Raw genomic sequence first — 10,372 nt, 5'->3', positions numbered from 1 at the left:
ATAGAATTTGAAAAGTTTTGTTTCCAGTGGTTATAGGGTTGCCTAACCCGCCAGCCACGCCCATATTCTGTTCCAATGCGTAAGGGTCTGGAACCCGAGTCAGAGCCAATGAAGTCGTCGGACCATAATCGTCTGATCCAATCCCAGGCGGAGGTTTTAACGCGTCACACTGAAGATACGGAAGTGGCTTTTCACCCCCGTTCCATTAAAGTCAGTTCGTTTTTAGCTCAGATGCTAGTTTTACACTCTAATTCTTATCTTAAAAAAAATGTTTTTGTAATAAAAGCCAATTATTACATTGTTATTTACGTGCAGCTAATGCCAAAGCAGGAGGCAAAATTATGAACGTCACCAAAATTGTGAAATTAGGTAAGAGTTATTCATCTATTTTAAACTAAAATTTTAACACGTCGACGCATTTTAATGAAATTGTCTGTCTGACTGCGCTGCACAAACAAGTACCGTATTTTCTGGAGTATAAGTCGCACCAGCCAAAAAATTCATAATAGAGAAAAACATATATAAGTCACACTGGAGTATAAGTATAAGTAAATAAGTATAAATATAAGTCGGCCAAAACTGTGAAAAAAGGTGCGACTTATAGTCCAGAAGATACAGTAATCTTAAGTAAGTTAAGCATCTCGCAATGTTTTGAGAAGATTTAACGTCCGTAAAATGACCTGAATCGTGTGTTTTTCTTCTTATTGTAAAGAGCTTTTTAAGTGTAACAAAAAGTCTCGTTCATTTGACTTCTACTCGAGATAAAAACGCCTAAATTCAAGTATTTCGTCTGGTTTGGTTTCTCAGTCATGTGATGTTCACGACGAGGACGAGACAGCGGAATATCTAATGTCTGAATGTCGTCCAGAAATGTGCAGCAGTGAAACCCGAGCACAGCGTCAGGGAGAGCCAGAAATAAAGACTGAGCGAGGGGGAGGAGGGGGGTGGAGGAGGGTGGAGTGTGTGGAGGAGGGTGGAGCGTGTGGAGGAGGAGGGTGGAGGGGGGTGGAGGAGGCTGTAGGGGGGTGGAGGAGGCTGTAGGGGGGTGGAGGAGGCTGTAGGGGGGTGGAGGAGGCTGTAGGGGGGTGGAGGAGGCTGTAGGGGGGTGGAGGAGGCTGGAGGGGGGTGGAGGAGGAGGGTGGAGGGGGGTGGAGGAGGCTGTAGGGGGGTGGAGGAGGCTGTAGGGGGGTGGAGGAGGCTGGAGGGGGGTGGAGGAGGCTGTAGGGGGGTGGAGGAGGCTGTAGGGGGGTGGAGGAGGCTGGAGGGGGGTGGAGGAGGCTGTAGGGGGGTGGAGGAGGCTGTAGGGGGGTGGAGGAGGCTGTAGGGGGGTGGAGGAGGCTGTAGGGGGGTGGAGGAGGCTGTAGGGGGGTGGAGGAGGCTGTAGGGGGGTGGAGGAGGCTGGAGGGGGGTGCTCTTTTGGCAGGACACATGTCTCTCTCTGGCTCTCTCCTGACAGACGTATTTTGACCCAGTTGAGCAGGATTCACAGTGAGGAACAGGTCAGGAGCTCAGGGCCGTGGAAAACATGGAGGAAGAAGAAGAAGAAGAAGAAGAAGAAGAAGGCCTTTTTAAACTGTTTATTATAAAGCAAGGACTAAACATGAACATATATGTTCATATATATATATATATATATATATATATATATGTACATATATATATATATATATATATATATATATATATATATATATATGAACATATATATATATATATATATATATATATAAAAATACTCCATTTGGCAAAGTGCGCACGTAGTGCTTTACATTGGGATGACGACCACTCACTAACGCACTCCTTCACTCATGCACGCCCCGTGCATACTAATTAGTAGTAGGAAAATGGAACATTACCGTTGTAAACGGGCAAAGCCCGTGCAAAAGTGCGCACTAAACGAGCGCTTTACATTGGGATCATCCCCATATAAAGGACTCAGTAGCTCACGAATACGTTCCCCGTCTCTTGCATGTTCCGTGCATAAGCATGTAATGCAAAAATTGAACATTAAAAAAAATCTGATCGTAGAATCATTAAATTTGGCGCAGAGGTAGATGGTGACAAGAGAAGTAAAAAATATTATTGCGGCAACGGCGTCCGCCCAACCAAATGTCGGCCATATTGGTTCAAAAATGGCTAAGCATGACTCCTCCCAGGGCGTTGGCCCTAAAAAGCTGAAATTTGGTGAAAATGGTGCTGAGGAGTGGGACGTCAAAAGTTATTCAAATGACATCGACCCTGTCACAGTCTCTGTAGCTAGAATTTCAGGAATCTCCCAATTTTAAAATTTCTGCCGTTTGCGCAGATAAAGTCCGAATTGCGTCAAATTAGAATCAGTTTTTAAACTCTTTGCCCTAAACCCACTTGAAGTGAAATAAATTCATTTGGCGCCACAGTGCCCCCTATAGATTTTATATGGAGGTTAAATGTTTAGTTTTGCGAAATTATATGAAATTTGACACACAACTCAATAGCATCCCCATCAAAAAAGTCAAAGAGACCCATGTCATAATTGTTACGGTTTTGCCAACGATGACCGAAACCTCCCACGTTATTCCAATGGGGAAATTGTCAGAACATGTTTACACTTTAGACTTTCACAAACTCCTCCCAGGGCGTCAGCCCTATTAACCTGAAATTGGGTGAGACTCATCTTCAGGGGTAAAAGTTATACACATTTTTATTCAAAGAGTCACGGTGTCTGTGCAACAAAGCCGCACATTGTGCCAAGAATTCAAAATAAAATTGCTTTTTGATGGTAAAACAAAGGGGAGAAGATGTGACAGCGTCACAGATTCAGCAGTAGATGTAATAAAAGGACAATTGGGGCGCGTTAGCGCCCCCTCCTATTGCAGCGTGGCGGTGGCGTGGCGAGGGCCGATCATTGCCGCTTGCGGCTATATTTATTAATATTGTCACTATTATCATTAGATATTCCTTTATTGTCCCACATGGGGAAATTTCATTGGTGCAACGCAGGTAGATACAGAAGAACAGATCACTTATAGGAAGTCTGAAAAACACTTTCAGTAGAAGATCTCCTATAAACAAAAACTCCCATAGACAAATAAATAAATAAATACCATTGCATGTGATCCCGACAGTAATTGCACATGAATATGTGTCACGACAGCACATAGATTGCACATGAATTTCACAGTAATTGCACATGAATTCCAACAGTAATTGCACATATGACAGAATTGCACATCAGTATTAGGTTAGGTCAGTATTGCGACGGGATAACGTGACGATCTCCGGGTAAGACGACTGTTCTCCGCAGTTTCATGAGTTCCTCCTTTGTGGAAACGCGGTACGGCGCCGGCCGGGGGGCGGGGCCGGAGCCGGGGGGCGGGGCCGGAGCCGGGGGGCGGGGCCGGAGCCGGGGGACTCAGAGCCAAGACACATCGCAACGACACGACGAAAACACTCAATCCAGCCGAATAAAGTCAAAACAAGTTAATTTAAAGCGATTCCAGTGCGTGTCCCGATCGTTCGTGAAGTTCCTCTTTCATATAAACGTGTATATAAACGTGTACCGACGACACGCCGTACTTTAGCGCGGCCGGAGGGCGCGGGGGGGGCTGGTGGGCTCACTCGGAGCTAGCTCACGTCACAACAACACAACGAAAAACGCTCTAATCCATCCGAAAAAAGTCAAAAACAGTTGAATTAAAAAACTATTCCAGCGCGTGTCCCTATCGTACAGTAAAATAGAAAAAATATACTAACTATATTTACAAAATATAGGAGATAAAGCACAATAAGTGTGAGAAAGAAGAGAGAGCGTTTACACCGGGCTGCCAGCTGTACCAGCGCCTTATGACGTGGAGACAAAGAGACGGACAGGTGCTTTTGGTGGGACAGTTTGAAGGTTTGACTGACACATGGCACTCGTCTTCGGTCCGGCCTGAGGAAAAGAAGAAACACCTTTGGGACAGAAACAGAGCGCGGGGTCTTTTATGAAGAGACCGAGATCAGATTCTGACCTTTATGAGTCGGGCCCTCGAGACGTGGGTCCAGTCTTCTTCACAGGAACGCGAGGAAGAGCGTCGAGGTGTGGATTAACTCCGGACGAAGCGGGTTCAAAGCTCCCGCACTGAACCGAGCAGTGTTGTGACCTTTGAAGAGCTTTAACCAGTGTCGTGACCTTTGAAGAGCTTTAACTTGTATTTTATGTTGTTTTTGGACGAACCAAAACTCTTCGCAAACGCAACTTTGAGGCTGCCAATGACGAGGGAACACCGTTAAGTTGATTTTGCGTGATTTGTCCCCTGTAAAGACCTAAATGAAATGTGTTCAAACGTGCGACAGTCAGAGTATCCGGACTATAAGTTGCACCAGCCAAAAAATGCATAATAGAGAAGAACAAAACATATATAAGTCGGGGGGAATTTATTTGATAAAATCTTAGACCAAGAACATCTTGAAATACTATTTAAAATACAGATGAGAGAACATGGTGAATAGGTGTATGTATGCTAACATGTTAACATGCTAACGCTAACACCTTCAGCTACATGAGGCACAGACAGAACTGTGGTAAGTGTCTGGTATGTTAACGTAACATATTAACAGTTATTCAGATAACTATAGCATAAAGAACATGCTAACAAGTTTAGCAAAGCATCAGTTTTACCCCAAATCACTAAATCCATTGAATTCTTCTTCCTCTGTGTCACTTCTAAACAACTCCACAAACTCCAGAGCAAGTGTAGATTCTTCTTCTTCCTCTTGTGGTTGCCAGTGTAAAAATAACGTAAAATATCACGTATAAGTCGCTCCGGAGTATAAGTCGGACCCCGGCCAAAACTATGAAAAAAGGTCAACTTGTACTCCGGAAAATACGGTACTTTACAGAAACTCCGCGTTCGGCTGATTGACCGCGCGACCTGGAGTTCGCCCTTCGCGACGCGTCCTCGCGCGGGAGAGTTTGACATTTTCGCTCTCCTCGTTCCGTCTTCATTAGCGGCGGGTTCGCTCGGCAGAAGGTGTCGGGGTCAGAGAGCGTCAGACGAGTGAGAGACGGTCCTCGGAAAGCGGCGAGAGTCCGACGGCGTTGGTGTCGGAGAATCGATCAGTTTGACGGAGAAAAAAGGACGTTTCTAAAGAAGATTTCTAGGGAATTGGACCTGAATTTATTGATGTGCGCATTGCACACAAGAATATATTTAGTTGTAAATGTAGGAAAATAAAGTAAAGTAAGCCCTGACTTCTTTGCATACAAAACTCAACGAATGAGCTGGTTTGAAAAAGCTTAAATAAGGCAAAAACATTAGCTGCGAGCAACTATTAAGGCCAGAATTATCACTAGACCTGAGGCAAACGGACTTTAAAAACACAGAGGAGCACACATTTGACTTCAGCAGACTAAATATGCACGATTACGCAAACCATCACCAGAAAGAAGCTTTAAACGTTCAGCCAGAACTGCAAATAAAGAAGAAATTATAATGTTTTCTGGGATTTTTGTTATTTTCTCATAATAATAATCAATAATCCAGCTTCAAACTAGAACAAATCATTCTGAAAACTGTCAGAAATATCTCCCAAATTGAAAATAATCATAACTTCTAGTCTTAAATATAGATCCTTTCTGCGTCGCGTTACATTCAAAACAACAATAATTCTCGCTTTCGTCTTCTCGCCAAATTTCCATCGAAACCACGACTTTGTTTGTTTGTTTGTTTGTGGTCACACGGTCGGCGGGAATGAAAATGCAGTGAAAACGTTGGATTGTTCGAGCGCGATCACGAGAATTCGATCCGTCAGAATCCACGACACCGTTTGGTTTGGTGCGTTACGGAACAATGACAGCCACGGTTTTTTCGTCGTGTAAAGCAAAGGATAAAAACTCACCGTTGCCTAGATACCGAGGGGTTATTAACACCATTAACACCAGAAAAGCCACACGTCGTGATTCTTCATGTATTTGACGTCGGGCGGAGGTTTTACGACACATCTTTAGTCATTTTGATCACTCATTTTTCAGTTCTAAGCTCAAGCCGCTTGTCGCTGTAGGAAAATGCATTTGACCCATTCTTCAGTGCCTCTTCAGCGCCACCACCTGGGATTGAAGTCGAGAGCTTTGGGACAAGATCTGTATTTATTGTTCTAGTTTGACTCGGGGCTCGTTTTTGTCCCGACATTTTTGCGAAAGCTCATGAAAGTAGATTTTCTAAGGCACGATTTTGCCTCCGTAAAATGTTAAACAAACACCAAAGGTCACGTGGCGTTTTAAGGCGAGACACTGCGGGTGAAGAGGAAGATCTGGAGTTGAAACGTCTCCTGTCGTTTACTCACAAACATGAAAGAACAAAACGTGTTACGTACGTTGTTTTTGTATAGATTTATTTTTGCATTTTAAGTGTAAAAACGGCCACAATTGCACACATTAGCGACATTTAAATCTGAAAAAATGTGTACAAGGTTTAAATGTCCAGCTTTCATTTTGTGGATATATTATTGAGGATTTCTTGTTTGGTTTTTGAATAAACTCGATCTGACTGAAAATTGGCCAAAAAATTCTAATGCCAAATTTGTTATACTTATGCCCACGATTTTTAAAGATTGGTGTGTAAGAGCTACTTTAAGGACTGATCTTTACGTCTGGAGAAGTGGTTTGAACGGAATTAAAACACAAACAAGACAATTAGGAGCAGATTGGACCGTTTTGTTGTTTCCACGTGAAATCCTTTATGTTCAGAGAGCAAACGAACACATTTTTTAACTAAATAAAAAAAGAGTTTTGCCTGTGGTGTCTTGCCTCAGCTCGCATCAAACATTTGACCTAAACTAGCGTCACTCGCACGATGGCAGAAAACACATCGTCTTGATTGTGGTTCACGGGAGGAAATAAATCCAAGGTCAATCACTCAAACCGTCGCCGTCAAATTAAGTCCTCGCCGCCTCCCTCGGGACCTTTAAGTCCACGGCCTCATCAAAGACGCTCAGTTGGTAGAGCAAACGCCCGCCACGCTGAGGGTTGGTGCTTTTGTAACCCTTAAATCTCGCTCTCGCCCGTCTCTGAAGCTGTGGGCGTGGCAGGTTACGGTCGAGATTTAAGATGTTATAATGTTTTCTGCTGTTTTCCTCGCTAACATACACCGACGCGGCAGGACGGCGTTTAGCAGCGTCGCTCTTTCTTTTCACGTGTTTTTTTTCCTGTGCGTCGGTCAAAAGCGCTGTACGGAAACAACTCAAACAGGAAACACATATATATACATATGCAGCGGGATAAAAGATTACCGTATTTTCCGGACTATAAGTCGCACCGGAGTATGGAATGCGTAATAGAGAAGAAAAAAACATATATAAGTCGCAGTGGAGTATGAAACGCGGTTGTAAGTGTGAAAATAACAAATAATATCACATATAAGTCACTCCGGATTGTAAGTATTGAAGGGAACACCAAATATAATAACCATTACTAGATTGTATTACCAATTATATTCATTTTACAAGACTGTATTAGACCTCAAGGACATCTACGTGTGAAAACGGCCAGTGGAAGAATCCTGAGAGAGGACGTCAAACTTTATATTCCACCTCATATCGAAATGTTATATACATACGAGCAGAGCGGGGAAAGCGGTGCATCCGGAGCGCCCGTGTGAGCCGCCGATCACATTCGATAGGAACGGATGGTAAGCGCTCTGTTATCTCTGTATTAGAATTGTACATGACAGGGATTGAACATTTGACTGATTTTAACTGTTTGATTCTTGCCTTTACTTTCATAAACGAGCACGCCAACAGTATATAAGTATAAATATAAGTATAAGTCGCACGCTGGCCAAAACTATGATAAAAGGTGCCACTTATAGTCCGGAAAATACGGTAAATGTACCCAAAATAAAATACACAATACAAACAAACGCTCAAATCGATATCAAAATATAAATTCCCCAAATAAATGTAAATTAATTAGAAATTTATGTTAAATAAAATCATACATTACATTATTTGGTTCCTGCTTCACACACAAGAATGTTGTTGTGTCCTTGGGCAGAACACTTCCACTTTCTACAGTGAAATACTGGACGAGGCTGCGTTCACACTGCAGGCCCGATCTGATTTTAGATTTATTACGCTGTTCTAAATGTGATTGGAGTCTTAAGAGCGACACCGGTCCCAACGCGGCGGTCCAAACACGGTGGTCCCAATGCGGCGGTCCCAACACGGCGGTCCCAACATGGCGGTCCGAACACGGCGGTCCGAACACGGCAGTCCCAACGCGGCGGTCCCAACATGGCGGTCCGAACACGGCGGTCCGAACACGGCAGTCCCAACGCGGCGGTCCCAACACAGTGGTCAGAACACGGTGGTCAGAACACGGCGGTCCCAACACGGCGGTCCCAACAGGCCGGTCCCAACACGGCGGTCCCAACGCGGCGGTCCCAACAGGCCGGTCCCAACAGGCCGGTCCCAACACGCCGGGCCGAACACGCCGGGCCGAACACGCCCGTCCCAACACGCCCGTCCCAACAGGCCGGTCCCAACCCGCCCGTCCCAACACGCCCGTCCCAACACGCCTGCCCCAACACGCCCGTCCCAACACGCCCATCCCAACATGCCAGGCCGAACACGCCGGTCACATTTACCGGACCCTACGGCATGAAAACAATGATCAGGAGCGGTGAAGAGGAGCGGTGACCAAGCGCAGCCCTAGCGTGTTCCAACAGTTGAAACACAAAGACTGAGGCTGTTTCTGAAGCTTTAGAGGCAGAAACACGAGTCTTTGTCGTTTTAGACTCTGATTATTATATATGATCAACTCAGAGCGTCAGATTTGACTTTTCTTAAATATAAAGCGCAGTGTAAAGCCGTTGTCAGGGAGACGGTCTGACTGACACTTGTTTGAGGCGTTTGCAAATACTTAACAAAATGTATGAATCTAAACGACATGATATCGAGAATATTGAATGTGATGGATATTTTATTTAAGGTCTTTCTACTTTTCTAATATTTATTCATTTGTTTATGTTCCATTTATTAACGATAAAGTATTTTAATAAAGACAATTAAATTAAAATAAAGTCTCTCATCATGTGACTTGTTTTTGTCCCACTTTAGTTCCTTTGAGTTCATGAAAAAAAAGATGAGAAACACTTTTCCCCAAAAATAAAATAAAATAGATAAAATAAGGTTTGAGGAGAACAATAAATGAGCATCGCGTCTGATTAAGACACAAAACAGCCCTAAAAGTCTCTTGAGACAGCGACGGTGAAACGAGGAGGCGACGGCGACGAGGAGGTGAGGAGCGTTGCCGGCGTCGTCACGGAAACGCCACCTCCTTAACCAAGACGAGGACGTTGAGAGGCTCTTCACCAGAGCAGACGTCAAACTGCAATCAGGACTAAATATGACAATAATGTTACTAAACCAGGTCTAAACCAGGTCTAAACCAAGAACTAAACCAGGACTAAGCCAAGAACTAAACCAGGTCCAAACCAGGTCTAAACCAGGTCTAAACAAGGACTAAACCAGGACTAAACCAGGTCTAAAGCAGGACTAAACCAGGACTAAACAAGGACTAAACCAGGACTAAACCAGGTTTAAACCAGGTCTAAACAAGGACTAAACCAGGACTAAAGCAGGACTAAACCAGGACTAAACAAGGACTAAACCAGGACTAAACCAGGTTTAAACCAGGTCTAAACAAGGACTAAACCAGGACTAAACCAGGACTAAAACAGGTCTAAACCAGTACTAAACCAGGACTAAACCAGGTCTAAAGCAGGACTAAACTAGGACTAAACCAGGTCTAAACCAGGACTAAACCAGGTCTAAACCAGGACTAAACCAGGACTAAACCAGGTCTAAACTGGATCTAAAACAAGGACTAAACCAAGACTAAAGTTCAAGCCTCGAGTTGAACATGAACAAAGATATTCATTCAAAAAGTCTTGGATAAATCTGAACAAAATCACTACATTTTCACTCTTTAATTGTCATCAAAAGTCTGCACAAAATGATGTACCTGTACTTTTACTCAACACAAGAGTATTTCTTCCACTCACTGCACATTTTCCATGGATCTCTTTCACGTCCTCCAGTCTTTAGGCTGTGGTTGTGTCGTCCTCTGGTGGACAGAACACCACACGACAGTGCAGTGTTCAGCCAGCGCAATGACGCAGAAAGAAAGTAATAACGAGCAGCACAATCCTCCAGAAGTTTGTTTCAATCTGCACCACGTTTACAGACAAAACGCTGTAAAAATGTGTCGTCGAAATGAGACAAAACCAGGACTAAGTTGGGACTAAACCAGATCTAAACCTGGACTAAACCTGCTCTAAACCAGGACTAAACCAGGTCTAAATCAGGACTAAACCTGCTCTAAACCGGGACTAAACCGGAACTAAACCAGGTC

General features: G+C 44.0%; 1 protein-coding gene across 1 annotated transcript in view; it reads right to left on the bottom strand.

Moving 5' to 3' along the window:
* Nucleotides 1-10,372, bottom strand: part of LOC140374472 (importin subunit alpha-6) — a 136,844-nt gene that overhangs the window by 84,886 nt on the left and 41,586 nt on the right. The gene's annotated exons all lie outside the window — the stretch shown is intronic.

Source organism: Eucyclogobius newberryi, unplaced genomic scaffold (genome assembly GCF_026437365.1).
Source record: "Eucyclogobius newberryi isolate DKJ021-1_F unplaced genomic scaffold, fEucNew1.0.hap1 SCAF_3, whole genome shotgun sequence".
NCBI lineage: Eukaryota > Metazoa > Chordata > Actinopteri > Gobiiformes > Gobiidae > Eucyclogobius > Eucyclogobius newberryi.
This window is presented reverse-complemented; position numbering and strand designations above follow the sequence as displayed.